The 14,878-nt window shown below is 44.1% G+C and overlaps 1 protein-coding gene and 1 long non-coding RNA gene across 5 annotated transcripts in view; one reads left to right on the top strand and one right to left on the bottom strand.

Annotated features, from left to right (window-relative positions):
* KCNC2 (potassium voltage-gated channel subfamily C member 2) overlaps window positions 1–14,878 on the top strand; it is a 329,619-nt gene that overhangs the window by 46,776 nt on the left and 267,965 nt on the right. The window lies entirely within an intron of this gene.
* On the bottom strand, window positions 2,820–4,363 carry LOC120931962. The gene is made up of 3 exons (XR_005747916.1): window positions 3,573–4,363; window positions 3,326–3,429; window positions 2,820–2,859 (listed from the first exon to the last, which is right to left on the bottom strand). It is a non-coding gene; the product is annotated as an uncharacterized LOC120931962 (long non-coding RNA).

The following is a 14,878-nucleotide window of genomic DNA, read 5'->3' on the forward strand; positions in this document are numbered from 1 at the left end:
TACTTGGTACCATTCAGTGTTACGTTGGTGCACATTCATATAGTTACTAGAGGGCAAGGCTCCAAGTGACATTTTAAAGCTAGAAAACATACAGTTCCTTGAAAAAGTATTCAAAATGTTAGGCCTAGTACACACAAGAGGATTTATCCGCGGATACGGTCCAACGGACCGTTTCCGCGGATAAATCCTCTCGAGGATTTCCACGGATTTGGATCCGATGGAGTGTACTCACCATAGGATCGAAATCCGCGCCAAAATCCCATCGCGATGACGTGTCGCGCCGTCGCCGCGATGATGACGCAGCGACGTGCGCGACGCTGTCATATAATGAATTCCACGCATGCGTCGAATCATTACGACGCATGCGGGGGATCCATTCGGACGGATTGATCCGGTGAGTCTGTACAAACCAGCGGATCAATCCGTTGGGATGGATTCAAGCGGATAGATTTGAAAGCATGTCTTCAAATTTTTATCCGCTTGAAATCCATCCCAGGGGATAAAAATCTGCGGAAACAGATCCGCTGGATTGTACACACCAGGGGATCTATCCGCTGGAGCCGGTCCGCGGATCAATTCCAGCGGATGGATCCTCTCGTGTGTACGGGGCCTAAATGTATTTTATTGGGATTTTATGTGATAGACCAACACAAAGTGGCACATAATTGTGAAGTGGAAAAAAAATGATAAATGGTTTTAAATATCTGAAAAGTGTGTGCATTTGTATTCAGTCCCCTTTACTATGATAGCCCTAACTAAAATCTAGTGGAACCAATTGCCTTCAGAAGTTACCTAATAGGTAAATAGAGTCCACCTGTGTGTAATTTAATCTCAATATAAATACAGCTGTTCTGTTAAGCCCTCAGAGGCTTGTTAAAGAATCTTAGTGAACAAACAAAATCATGAAGGCCAAGGAACACACCAGACAGGTCAGGGATAAAGTTGTGGAGAAGTTCAGAGCAGGATTAGGTAATAAAAAATATCCCAAGCTTTGAACATCTCACAGAGCACTGTTCCTGATTTTAATAATGCTTTAAGTGAAACAATAAAAAAATAGATATTCCTTTAAATATTGTGCCTGGGGGTCCCCTAAGTCTGCCTGTAAAATAGCGCCTCCTTCCCATGTTTATAACAGTACCACAGCAAAATGACATTTCTTAGGGAAAAAATGTAATTTAAAATTGCTTGTGGCTGTAATGTATTGTCGGATCCTTGCAATATACATAAAAAATCATTGAAAAAAACTATGTGGGTTCCCCCCAGTCTATTACCAGGCCCTTCGGGTCTGGTATTGATATTAAGGGGAACTCCACACCAAAAAAAATATATATATAACAGGCCCTTCAGGTCTGGTATGGATTTTAAGGGGAACCCTGCAACAAATAAAAAAAAAATGGCGTGGGGTTCTCCCCCCAAAATCCATACCAGACCCTTATTTGAACATGCAACTTGGCAGGCCACAGTAAAAGGGGGGGGGACAAAAGAGCGCCCCCCTACTTAACCGTGCCAGGCTACATGTCCTCAACAGTTCCACTCTCCCGACACTCCTCTGCTGCTATTGGATCAGATTACAGATCGCAACGTCTTATAGTACAGTCATCTGATGCTCCGGGAATTCGAACTACAACAAAGTGCCCTTTCGAACTTTCGAATCCAGTTGTTATAGCTCAGAATAAACACCAGACAGGTTGTATATAAGTTCAAACAGGAATCTCACATTTATTGGATGCACACAACACACTTTTATACATAGCAGTTTGAACACCCAGCCCAAACAACCACTTTCCTAGTGGTCAATTGTAAAGTACACTCTAGTCCTCACTTAAGTCCTCTAGGCCATGCAAATGAGGACTTGAAACAGGGTGAGCAAGGATTGGTCCGATAGCTTGAATAGGAGGGCTGATATGTGTAATGACACAGAGAAGTCCCAGGAGATAATTAAAGTACATAAACAAATGGCCAAACACAAAATAATGCCGCCTTCCTTCCAGAACACGGAGCTGTCTGGAGGTGGTTAGCTTTAAGACTGGGTGGAGGACGCACCACTGTGTAATAGAATCAAGGAGAAATACTTCAGTATTCCAAGGATCATGACAAGTAACCAATACTAAACAATCACATACCAGCTTTCAAAGTCTAGCTATACCAAGATATATATATAATATATATATATGTATACAGTGGAACCTTGGATTACGAGCATAAGGAGAATGCTCGTTATCCAAAGCACTCGCATATCAAAGCATGTTTCCCCACAGAAGTCAATGGAAACTAAAATAATTTGTTCTACATTGACTTCTATGGCATGCAATACCGCATGTGGCCAGAGGTGGGGGGCGCTGTAGAGTCTCGGAAATACTCGGAAAGGCTTGGGGACAGCTCAAATGAACTCAGAAAACCTCGTAAAGGCTCGAGAATTGAGTATTTCTGGGTTTTTAAGAGTATTTTTGAGTCCGGCACCCCCTTCACCTCTGGCCAAATATGGTACTGCACACCACTGGGCCTTGAGTCCTGAAAATTTTGTCTCGCAAACTGATTTAGGATTTATGAGTTGGGCTTTGAAGGCACACGATACAAAAATTGTAGAAAACTAGAAAAATTTATTATAGATATAGAAATATCATAGAAACCGTTATAAATAAAAAATCACAAAGTGAAGTTCAATTGACAACTGGTTTACCACACACGGTTCACATACATTGTATAGTTCTAACATAAAAAGCTTAAAATAAAAAGCATAATTATAAAAAACGTTATATCACAAGTGACCAGATGGTTGTCCAGAGGACTAGGAGGATTTGCTCGACATGTTGCGCGCTTATGGAATTAGCGCTTCCTCAGGAGCATAGATATTTCATTCTAATAAAACATATACAAGAAACAGCATCAGTCTACAGGTATATGTAAATCACAAAACAGAAAAACATTACATTTTAAGAAATTTTAAGAAAAACAATAAAAATATATTACAACAGAAGTACATATAGATGTCCACCCATGCTGCAGAGATTGCGTGGTGGACAGCCAGATAAAGAACTATAAACATGTTATCTCAATGCAGCAATGCGCAACGAAGCACGCAGAGAGAGAGCCCTTCCCCTGAGACTTCCATATAAAAGGGGGGAATTCCATAAAAGGAAGAAAAAAGAAAAGAAAAAGAAAAAGAAAAAGAAAAGAAAGAAAACAAAAAAGGGGGGAAAAGGGGAGGGGGGGGGGAAAAGAATCATATCATGTGGGGGTTCTTATATTGAGGGTATGTGCATAAGCTATAAAAATGCGTGATAGAACAATCAGGAAAGTCCTATAAAGGTTGAAAATAACTTACAAGGGGTATCCCGCGTTGGTGGTAATCAACGAACGGTCTTTTATTGGCCTATCACTGATTGTAATTCACAAGGAAATTGTTTCAACCAGATAGGAGAGTATAATCTGTGGATGGTATTGTGAAGGTATAGATCATAATTTTCAGTATACCAATGTCAAAAATAATTTCATAGAAACATAGTCGGGAGTTTCAGATTTGTAGAAAAGGGAGGAGGGGGGGAGGTAGGGGGGGGGGGAAAGCGACTTACCATAAAGAAAAAGCAGAACTAAATTGCATGCGGTGGTATGGCAGTTGATTGCTGGTAAGCAACGAACAATGAATCTGATCCAGGTATATGTTCACACACCCAGCTAGTGCATACAGTGTATTAATCGGACATAGAAAAACAGATGGGTAAATCTGTCTAAATAATCGCCTACCTAACTGACCTTAGTCCATGGGTATGGAAAGGATAATAGGCAAAGGCGTTAAAGTCCTAAAGGATACAAAACAAATATGTATAAAATAAGACTGGGGTAAACAAAGGTTGAGGTGGTAAATATAGAAACTACAAATCTGTAGCAAAGCATTAGCCCACAGCTTGTAGATATCCTAGGAAATCGCCTTACCTTAGTGTTGCAGTACAGTGTATAGCTGAGTGTGTCCCTGGTAACAGAGTAGCGCCAGTACACTGAACAGCTGCTTACCTGGTCTATATATAGTCCACTAAGGGCTGGTTAGTAACAGGTGGAGTGGGAGAAGACCCACCTGCATGTCGGCGTCTCCGTCGCACCGATAATGACGTCATTTAAAATTGCCCAAATCACGGCGATGTAGCCGTGTCCCTGCATAACCCCGACTGACCAGTCAGCCAGGTCTGCAGAGCGTGCGCAGCCACGTCCGTAGCGTGCATGTGCACAGAAGGGCACGACGTAACGTCATCTCCCTGGGTAGGGCAGTGACGAGGGCGGGGACGTACGAGACGCGGGGTCCTCCCACCAATGACACGCGCCTCCGCACAGCATGCACGGAGGCAGTGACAGGTCAGACCAGGGCCCATACATACAGGGGCTCGCAAGCCGATCCATACAAAGGAGGGGCGGGGCCAGCAAACCTCCAGCGCGCTTCCCTAAGCAGGGCTGTACCATTCAGATAGGGAAAGAAAGGGTAGAGAAAAAAAACTAATTAAAAGAAAAAATGAGAACCAGCGTTAAACAGTAAAGAAAAGAAAACTCCCACCCCAAACTGAAGCCAGATGAGTGCAACCATTGCACAGGAATCTCAATGCTCTGCCACACATTGATGCATAGAGATAGATACAAGATGCAGTCATTCAAAAGAATTTTTAAACTACAAAATGTACATACTTTAAACAAAATACATCAATAAAGAAATTTAAAAAAAAAATATTTTTGTTTTTTTACAAGCGCAGCATTTCATATGTTGCAACTAAGCAGCATTTATCAGTATAATTTTATTAATATAAATATTGAAGTCCATCTATCAGCGTTAATATCTAATAATTAAGATTTATTGTATATGGATAAAAACGATCTGTCATAAATATATATCCTAAGGGAAAAAAGGAGGAAAAACACAATCATATATAGATGGATAGATCATGGTTGGGATTTTCAACGGAACCAGAGTACAGCTCATGTAGTGTACGTGGGGGTAATGCGAGAAAGAGGAGGAGAGGGGAGAGTAATGTTCCTCAATATTTAAGTGATTTGCGTTATTAATGCATTTCCCTATGAGCGACGCACGGAACAATAAAGAAAATATATTATAGAAATTAAATAAAATGAAAATAAAAATAAACATAAATATAAAATTATTATTATTCCATTCCCTTTTTCTCCCTTTATTACGAGAGTCAGGAATGGAGCTCAGTGTATTTTATATTGTAATATAGTCAAAGTGCACTGTGAAAAAGGAAGGAATTTATAAGGTGAACTATAATGTAGTCAAGGCTGCACATATTTATATATACAGCTTTTCGCTCATAGTACATAGTAATGGTGCAAGAGTTTATCGTGTCATAAATAAATTACTGTTAAATAGTGATTAACACATACATAGTGATCAATCCTCGATTTCACATAGGATAAAGCCGACATGAAAACAGTATTGGATGCCTTGGAGTGACATAAGGGGGTGTCAAGGTAAAAATAAAAATAAAAATAAAAAGTGTAAAACAAATTATATAATTGTTAACCGTGCGTCACATAGAGAAGTGCTCATGTGTATTGAAGTTATTTGAATAAACCTAAAGGAAGGGTTTGTACGATTGTGTTTCGTTCAAACCCGGGGGTTGAGTTGCGTTAAGTCTCTCAATCCAGATAGTTTCCTTTTGAAGGACAAACCTGTCCCACTCTCCTCCTCTCGGATTCTGGGGGATCACCGCAAGGGCGACAAAGGAGACACAGGTTGTGTCGAATTGATGATACAAATCTAAATGTCTACTAATCGGGGTTAGCATCTTGCCGTTTCCCGAGTAGTAGATATGGTCGTTGATCCTTTGTCTGAATTGCCTAATGGTTTTACCCACGTAAAACGCTCCACATTTGCACATCATGAGGTATACAAGGCCTTGTGTGCGGCAATTTGCTGTAAATTTCGGTGAAAAGCATTCACCATTAGGAAGTTTGATTGTACTGCATGGTCGTAACCATCTGCAGAAGGAGCAGTTGCCACATCGAGACGTCCCCAATGGCAGAGAAATTGCGTCAAGATTGGGCTTAGTGTAATAACTTTTCACAAGTTTATCGCGGATAGAGGGGGCACGTCTGAAGACTATCTGTGGGTGAATCCCCACATATTTATTGAGTGTTGCATCTTCCCTTAATAGGTGCCAATGATTGTCCATTATTAATCTAATCTCTTCATATTGGGACGAGAATCTGGTAATTAGTTTGACTGTACCATCGGGTACTTTGGTTTTAGTTTTGAACAGTAGAGTGTTTCTGGTTTGATATAGTGCTTTATTATAGGACTGACATAGTAGTTTCTTGCTGTAGCCACGTGCCAATAGGCGGGCCTGAAGTAGCTTAGATTGTTTTTGAAAGTCCGACAATAAAGAACAGTTGCGTCTCAAGCGGATGTATTGCGCATAAGGTATGCTGCGTATAAGAGAGGGGGCGTGTGAGCTGTCTGCATGTAGCAGAGTATTTCCAGCAGTTTCCTTGCGGAACAAATCTGCTGAGAGGGAGTCATCATTATTTCTAAGTATGGCAAGATCGAGAAAGTTAGTTCTATTAGTGTTACAACTAAAAGTGAATTTTAGATTGAACATGTTTTTGTTCAGCTTGTGGATGAAGGTATTTAAAGATTCTCTGGTGTCTGTCCAAACAAAGAAGACGTCATCAATATATCGCATCCAACACGGGATGCGATCAGTAAATTGTGACATTTGTTCGTCAGAGAATAAGTCCCTCTCCCACCCCCCCAGATACAAGTTAGCGTAGGCCGGGGCACAACAGGTGCCCATAGCCACGCCTTGTATCTGGAGGTAGTGGGAGAGATTAAAACTGAACCAATTATGGGTAAGAATGAACTTCAGTAACCGCAGAATAAATTCATTATAGGGCCAATGGTGATGGTCCTCTTCTTTGAGGAAGGTACGAACCATCCCAACTCCCCTCTCGTGGGGGATACTGGAGTAAAGGGCCTCCACATCCAAAGTCACGAGAAGGGAGTTGGGAGGGACGACCATGCCTTCAATGTGTCTCAGAAAAGCCAACGTATCTTTAGTGTAGGAAGGTAAAGCTACTACATGTGGCATCAAGACAGAGTCTACAAGTTTGCTAGCATTTTCTGTAAGGCACCCGATCCCCGAGACAATCGGTCTCCCAGGGGGCGACAGGGGGTTCTTATGCACTTTGGGAAGTGCATAGAATGTCGCTACCCTGGGAGACCGAGTGTTCAGGAAATCGTACAGTTCCTGATTGATCAGGCCTTTTAAAAAGGCGTCATTGATGATATCCAGGAATTCTTCCCTGAAAACATCATTGCATGTGGGCAAAATGCGACAGTACCACTCTTCATTTTGTAAGATTGTAAGACACATGTTTTCATAAAAAATTCTAGTCATCAAGACTATATTCCCACCCTTATCTGCCGCCTTTACGACAACATCTTGGTGTTTTTGTAGTCTAAGGATGGTCTGGCGCTGTAATTTCGTAAGATTGTTGTGTTTAAAGGAAGTTTTTAGTCGTTTTATGTCACTGATGATATTACACAGAAAAGCCCACGCTTGAGGGCTAGTCATAAGATCTGGAAAATTCTTCGATTTCAGTTTAAATTTTTTAGGTGGGATTGTAATGTTGTTCACATTTTCCCCACTGGGTTCGCCACTATCATTTTCTTCCAAAAGTAAAATTAAATCGCGTAGTGCCCTGAACTCTGCCATCTTAAAATGTTTTATTCTTTCAGAAAACTCCCTTTCCTCTCTAGCTCGTGAGCGATCTCGATCAAATATGAACTTAAAGGTAAGGTTCCTGATGAACATATAGACATCCTTGATAAGTTCATATTTATCGAGCATCGCAGAAGGACAGAAGCTAAGACCAAATCTCAACACCTCTAATTCGTCGCTAGAAAATGGGTAGGGCGTCAAATTGAGAATATCTCGTTCTATGTTGGAGGCATGGGGATCCCTAATGTGGGAAAATTTAGAATTTGTGGATTGTTGGAACTAATATGGGAATCTAGGGTACTTTGCTTTCTGAAAGTTTGTAGCTGGGCAGTGGGGTGCATATTTTTTTTTTTTTTAAATTGTTTTTATTTGAAAAGTTTTCATCAAACATACATTTGGTGCCAAGGTAGCAAACATACATACACAAAACGGCAGCAAGGGAGCGGCCCCCACAATGGGACCACGACCCAATTGGCCATTACACTCCTATACAATATAACAAATTTCCATTATATGCATCCAAGGACACCAATGTGAGCAACTCAGAATAAATTGTTAGACCCTTCAGTTTATCAGTCCTCTATTGAGGTGAGGTGAGATCGACAAAAAAGAAGGTGCTAAGCCATAGGAAGTAAAACATGAGGAGAAGAGTGAGAAGAGGGGAAACAAAGGAGAAGAGAGGAAGAGAAGGGAAGAGGGGGGAGGGGAGGGGAGGGAAGGCTGGGAGGTGAGGAATAGGTTAGTAATCATAAGTAGAAAGTCTTGATCCGCTTTTACGGGAGTAAACCAAATACCAGTAAGTCAAATATCAGTTTTTAACCATATACCAGGTAGTCCATATCTTCCACAGGGCATCAAATTTACATCGTACCCCTCTTCTATTGGCCAAAAGAGACTCAAAAGTGTATTGCGTCTGTGTCATAAGAAGGACCTCTGATGCGTTTGGGGCCCTGTCCGCCTTCCACTGTTGTGCGAGCAATGATCTAGCTGCTAGGAGGATATGGGTCACCACCGCTCTACAATCCACAGGGAAGATCTCTATCCCCACATGTAGAATCGCTAAGCTAGGACTGGGCCGAGTTAGAATTCCAGTGATCCTGGAAATATATTGGAAGATAGAGTGCCAGAAACTAGTCAAATGCTTGCAGGACCATAGCATATGGAACAGATTGCCTATTCCACCACAGTTCCTCCAGCATAACGGGGAACTTTGGTTTCCAAATTTGGAGATTCTATAAGGGGTGAGGTACCACCTAAGTGCTATTTTCTGGGATAGCTCCCAGTGGTTGATACATCTAGAGGAGGTATAGATTGAGCTGAACGCTTTAGTCCACTGGGCTTCCGTGATCACTACTCCCAGGTCGGACTCCCATTTCCTGAAGGGTTGAGATTTAACAAAGCGCAACTTGCTTTGGAAGAGGTTGTAAAAGAATGAAATACCCTTACGAGGTGTTGGGGAAGTATGATAAAAACTCCACACCTCCCTAGCCATGAATATACGATACGGTCCTAATGAGTTCAGGAAGTGGGAGATGCGAAGATAGGCATAATGGTCTGGGGAGCCCAAGTTGAACTTGTCTTCTAAGGATTCAAAGGTGAGAAGGGCATCCCCCAGGAACAAATCCTGAACAGTCCCAATCCCTCTTGCCCTCCAACTGGATAGGGAGAGGTTCGGGATGACCAGAGACAGTGTCCCCAACGGGATGGGGACTTCTATTAACTCAGAAGTGGGAAACTGAACCTCTCTCAAAGCCCTCCAGGCCAGCAGTGAGGCCCGGAGAGTAATCGGGAGGTCCCGTAAATCAAATGGTCTCCAGACATCTGCCAGTAGAAGGAGATCAAGGCCGGTGGTTGGGCCCAGGGCCCGTTCGATGGATCCCCAGACTGAATCAGCCTGGGGGGACATCCAAGTCACAAGTTGTGTCAGAATAGACGCTCTATAATAGTCCCTAATGTCCACCAGTCCCATACCACCGGCCCTCCTATGTTTAGTCAGTAGCGGCTTAGAGCATCTGGGACGTCTGGAGCGCCAAATGAATCTGGAAAGGAGTGTGTTTAGGGCTTTAAGATATGTGGCTGGTAGAGGGACGGGGAGAGTCCTAAACACGTAGAGTATCTGTGGAAGAAGAAGCATTTTAAATGCCGCCAGTCTTCCAGACCAGGACATTTCTACATTGGCGAGTCTGCACACTTCTTTGGTTAGTTTGTCAATTAAGGGCGGGTAGTTGGCACTTGCTAAGTCACTCGGGTCCGGGGTCAGCTTAAGGCCTAGATAAGAGATATGGGATTTAGCCCAGGAGTAAGGGAAACTCAATTGAAGTCTCGACTGCAAGGGGGAGGGGACATTCAGTCCCAAGATAACCGATTTGGTAAAATTAACTTTATAGAATGACATCTCACTAAACATCTGTAGGGTATCATGTGCATGGCGTAGGGACACTTGGGGAGTAGTCAGAAAGAGGATGATGTCATCCGCAAACAGATTAATAACATGGGACCTATTCCGTATCTGAAAGCCCTCAATACCTGGGTGGGACCTGATCCTCTCCGCCAACGGCTCCATCAGCAGATTAAAAATTGAGGGGGACAGAGGACATCCCTGGCGGGTGCCATTTGATATTGAGAAGGTATCTGACAGTAGGTTTGAGGTATACACCTGGGCACACGGGGAGGAGTAGAGAGCGAGGACTGCCGAGAGTATCGGCCCAGAGAACCCAAATCTCCCCAGGGTGTGTTTCATATATCCCCAATGTATCCTGTCGAACGCCTTCTCCGCATCCAAAGAGAGTAGCAGAGAAGGCGTCCGACAGGATCTAGCATGTTGCATAACCCCCAACACCCTCCTTGTAGCATCTGACGCCTGCCTCCCTGGAGTGAAGCCAGACTGGTCAGACTTAACAAGAAAGGGAAGGACAGATAAAATTCTATGAGCCAATATCTTAGCATATAATTTCACATCGGAGTTTAACAGCGAGATCGGCCTGAAGTTGGACGGAGTGGTGGGGTCTTTACCAGGTTTTGGGATAGTAACCACATACGCCTTGAGCATCTCAGGAGGGAAAGAGGCAGAGGACACCGCTTTGGCATACAAGGTATGTAGAGCTGGGACCAGTTCGTCTTGGAACGTTCTGTAATAGTCGTTCGGAAGCCCGTCGGGTCCTGGGGATTTGCCCAGAGGGAGTGAGCTAATACTCTTTCTAATTTCAGGCTCTGAGATAGGAGCATTAAGAGAGTCTAGTTGTGACTGAGAGAGGGACGGAAGGTTGACACTAGCCAAGAATTCCTGGATCTTGTCATCAGAGGGTTGTGGGGTGTCAGGGTCATCTCTGAGGTTATACAGGGACGAATAGTAGTCGGCGAAGGAGTTTGCTATGTCTTTAGGATTTACAATTTTGTGCTTGTTGGTCGGATGGATCAAGAAAGGGATCTTAGCTTTGGTTCGGGCTGCTCGGAGCCTTTGGGCTAAGAATTTTCCCGCCCGATTGCCCGACGAGTAATGGTTCAGTTTTAGCCGTTGGAAGTGTTTATCATATTGCTCAATAAGAAGGGACCTGAGCTCTGCCCGTCGCTGCGAGAGGGTTTTCCCTAGTGCCGCGTTGGCACGGGATTTATTTTGAGCTTCTAAGTTTTTGATGTCATCTAGGAGCTGAGTCATTCTCAGTGTCCTCTGCCTTTTCTCCCTTGCACAAATCTGAAGGATCACTCCCCTGACCACTGCCTTATGGGCACACCATACAGTAGTTGTATCAGAAACCGACCCCACATTATTTGCAAAGAATTCCGACAAACATTTAGCAATGGTAGTAGCATGAGTAGGCATTTGAAAAACTCTCGAATTTGCCCTCCAGAGATATGCAGGACTGGGAGTGTGCCCCTCCGCCACCGTTATGGAAACAGGAGCGTGATCTGACCACGTTATATTGTGGATGGCGGAGGAGGACACTGCCTGCAAAAGCATCTTATCAACCAGTATGAGGTCAATTCTAGAGTAGGAATTGTGCCTGGCTGAGTGAAAGGAATAGTCACGTTCTGTTGGATGATGGCACCTCCAAACATCAAAGACGTCTTCTGAGTGCAACAGCTGCTGGAGTTGAGGAGGGGATCTTTTCAATGTAGATGAGGAGTCCAGGGCACAATCAACTGTCAGGTTGTGGTCTCCACATATTACCAAGGACCCTCGTTTCACTGAGGCAATTTTAGCATAGGTCTTTTTCAGAAAACGGAGCTGATGGGAGTTAGGTGCGTACACATTAGCAATAGTGAAGGGTTTGTTATTAATTTCTCCCACCACTACCAGGTATCTCCCCCCAGGATCTGTAAGAACTTGTTGGAAGCTGAAAGCCACTGAGTCCTTTATAGCTACTAAAACACCTTTGTTCTTGGCCGGGGTAGAGGCCATAAAGATGTGCGGGAAGCGTTTGTGTGAGAAACGAGGCGGGTTATCAGAGGAGAAATGGGTCTCCTGAAGGCAGAGGACATCTGCCTGGAGGGCCAGAGCCTCCCTCCAGACCGAGGCCCGCTTGGCGGGGTGGTTAAGCCCATTTACATTAAAGGAGACAATTTTAATCGCCATTTGGGGATAGGAAACGAGATTGAGAACAGTACCTTGGTTTCATTTGTGGAAAGCAGTTCATCTTGTGGTGCTGCCAGCTTTCAGTGCCGAGTGGATGCAGCCTTCCCAGGACGGTGGGGAGAGTAGGGGATGTATACAGGTCTTTCCGGTGTGGAGCAGAGTCCGACGTCCAGAGAGGAGGGAAATAGGTAAAGAGGTCAGAGTCAAAGAAAAAAAAACAGCACACGAAGTTCACTAAAAAAGCTTGAAAAAGCATGAACCAGAGGGTAGAATTCCTACCCACAATCATAAACAAGGGGGGATCACAGGAACGTAACATCCTAAATACTCCGGATGGAGTGGGAACCTTGGTGTGATTACTGAGCCACTACATTCTGTAGGGGGAAAGGATCACTCGGTGCGCTTCTTGCCTTTTTTCTTCCTAGACACTGTTTGCCATTGGTAATGTTGATCCTTCTTGGCAGATGGCATGGGGCCCGAGGGTGCCTGAGCTGGAAGGATATCCAGGGATCGGAGCAAAGAGAGGCCTTCCTCAAGATTAGCAATGGTTGTGTCTTTCCCATCATGAGTGATGGTAAGCTTCACTGGAAAACCCCATCTGTAGGGAATGTTGTGATTGCGCAAAGCTTTGGTGATCGTCACCAATGAGCGTCGCTTCTGCATAGTAAATTGTGATAAGTCTGCAAACAGTTGAAGCCCAGCAAACTGTTCCGGAAGTTGTTGAACTTTTCTGAAGGAGACCATGAGCTGTTCTTTAATTTGATAAAAATGTATCCTCATCAGGACGTCCCGGGGTACATTTTCAGGCAAGAAACCTGGTTTGGGCAGTCTATGAATTCTGTCAATCTGCAGCTCTGACTCAGAGATCTCAGGGAGGATCTGCTGCAACAGGCCTCTGGCAAATTTCTGTAGCTGGGCGGGGAGCACTGTTTCAGGGACCCCCCTTAGTTTAACATTATTACGCCTTGACCTGTCCTCGAGGTCAGCGACCTTTGCCCTCAGCCAGGCTATCTCATTCTCATGTTCAGAATGGGCATCAATCAGTGAGTTGTGAGAGGATGCAAATTCTCCCATTTTTTCTTCTACGTGGGTGATTCTCTCCCCCAGCTCACCTACATCTGCTTTAAAGTTCCTCATGCACTGCAGCATGTCCGCGTGCATGGAGCTTCTAAGGGAGACAAGCATGTCCTTTAATGTAGTGTCAGACACTTAAAGGAAAGAGGGGGGGTTTTCCTCGCGCTAGGAGAATGAATATAAATGAATTTCAAATGGATAAGTGAATAAATAAATAGTGAGTAATTCCAGCAGCAACGCTAAACATGTGATATACACGCAAAAAGTAAAAAGAAAAAAGATGAGTTGCGCTAGGAGTCGCAACTTAATGCGAAAACAATATAAATAAATAAATGCATAAATGAATAAATGAATAAAGTGCTAGTGCAAAAAATAGCAAAAAAAAAAAAAGGGATGATGCCCAAACAGTCATGGGAAAAACCTTTCGGGGTAATTACAACAATCTGCTATTTGGGACCAAACGCTTAAAAAACTTTGTTAGTCCATTAGAATTGCATACTAATCAATTGTTAGGCAGTCCAAAATGAGAGGGGAAATCAACAGCAGAACCCCAAAACATATGAATGTCCAAATAGATGGGCAAAAAACAGTTGCAGAGTAATAAAATGATCCAAATATTGAACAGCCTCTGGTCTCTGGTCAGAAGAAACATATATTCCCACCGAGAGGTAAGTAAGGGTGTGCTCTTACCAGATCCACGATCATAAAAAGCGTGTCGATCCACTCAGGTCATGGAGAAAACTCGGTCACAGCTGACAGGCAGAATATCCTCTCCAATGTGTTTAACGGCTCCACGTCCATCCGGCGAACCAGGGGAAGAAATAGGCTCAGAATGTGAAGTACCGTCAAATATTTATTAAAAATTGTGCAACATATACACAGCGGTACATATAATTTAAAATTGCCGGCTAAAACAAGCAAACAGATACAAATAAAAAACGTGCGCCCGTGCATCCGGGGTCACGTAAAACGCAATGACTCAGACACTGCCTTGCCTGAGGTGGGGAAGGCAGTGAAGGGGTCAATCAGCTCCCTCGTGTCCTCCAGGGCCTCAGCCCCCCCGCTCACCTGACTGATGTTCGCCTCCAGGCGAGGTCTAGATTTGGCAGGACTCCTATCGGCCGGGGACGATCCGCCCGGAGAGTGCCGTGTGACTCCTGGATGTAATACCGGGCTCGAGGCCGTTGATCTGGAGCTGCAGGGTGAGGTAGGGGATGCGTCCTCCAGGTCGGCGCGGGCGCCATCTTGTTTTAGGCCGCGGCTCTTGGGAGGATAGAATTCCTCTAATTTCCGGGGCTGAGACCCCTCTTTCCTCTTGCGGGTCATGCCACCTGTGTCTCCGAACCCTCCGGCGAGAATGGGGCGAGTGATGGGCGGAATATCCGCCGCTGTAGCTAAATGCTAGGTTCCCTTGGACGGAGCAGCGCGGTCACACGTCCATACAAGCGCGCGGTAGCCAGTGGGGTGCATATTTAATGCACTTGATGTGCTAGTAGTAGGGACTTGGGAA

This window comes from Rana temporaria, chromosome 3 (assembly GCF_905171775.1).
Source record: "Rana temporaria chromosome 3, aRanTem1.1, whole genome shotgun sequence".
Lineage (NCBI taxonomy): Eukaryota > Metazoa > Chordata > Amphibia > Anura > Ranidae > Rana > Rana temporaria.